At 46.9% G+C, this 838-nt stretch overlaps 1 pseudogene; it reads left to right on the top strand.

Moving 5' to 3' along the window:
* Nucleotides 1-613, top strand: part of LOC110295801 — a 9477-nt pseudogene extending 8864 nt beyond the window's left edge.
* Nucleotides 614-838: the final 225 nt, after the last annotated feature.

The following is an 838-nucleotide window of genomic DNA, read 5'->3' as shown; positions in this document are numbered from 1 at the left end:
CCTTTGTGAACTGTGTGAGTGTATGAAGATCCAGCATGTTGGATTCCAATTTGGCCTTTAGTGGTTTAAGTCCTTTACAATTTTTATACCTGTTGCTTTGTGTAGGTGATTATTCATTCCCAAAGCATGGTACGGGAATTTCTTTTAAGCAGGGACCACAGTTCCCAACTTGTAGTGGACTATCTCTTCTGAGATCATTATAAACTTGACTGTTTTTTCTCCTTCTCTGGCAGGTGGGTATTAACTACCAGCCTCCCACTGTGGTCCCTGGGGGAGACCTGGCCAAGGTGCAGAGGGCCGTGTGCATGCTGAGCAATACCACAGCCATCGCAGAGGCCTGGGCCCGCCTGGACCACAAATTTGACCTCATGTACGCCAAGCGGGCCTTTGTGCATTGGTACGTGGGAGAAGGCATGGAGGAAGGGGAGTTCTCCGAGGCCCGGGAGGACCTGGCAGCGCTGGAGAAGGATTATGAAGAGGTGGGCGTGGATTCCGTGGAAGCAGAGGCAGAAGAAGGGGAGGAGTACTGAGCTCATGGGTCTGGCTGGCAGCCGTCCATTTATGTCTTCCCCACCATTGGAAATAAAGGATATATTATTAAAATTTCTAGACTGAGGCATTTCCTCTCTAGTGTGTTGTACTTCCTAACAAAATTCCTTTCTAGATACCTGCTTTTTCCAAGTAATTTTCTCTGCAGAAAACATGTTTTTTCCTAAGAAATGATAAACAGCTCTTTATGTTCAGTTTTAAATTCTACCTAGGGACATTAGGATAAAGTACTGATTGATGGCACAGAAATGGCTTTACAAAGTCTTGGGCTGCTGGGGAGGGGGTCCCC

Source organism: Mus caroli, chromosome 6 (assembly GCF_900094665.2).
Source record: "Mus caroli chromosome 6, CAROLI_EIJ_v1.1, whole genome shotgun sequence".
NCBI lineage: Eukaryota > Metazoa > Chordata > Mammalia > Rodentia > Muridae > Mus > Mus caroli.
Note: the sequence above shows the minus strand (reverse complement) of the source record. Positions and strands in the feature narration are given on the sequence as shown.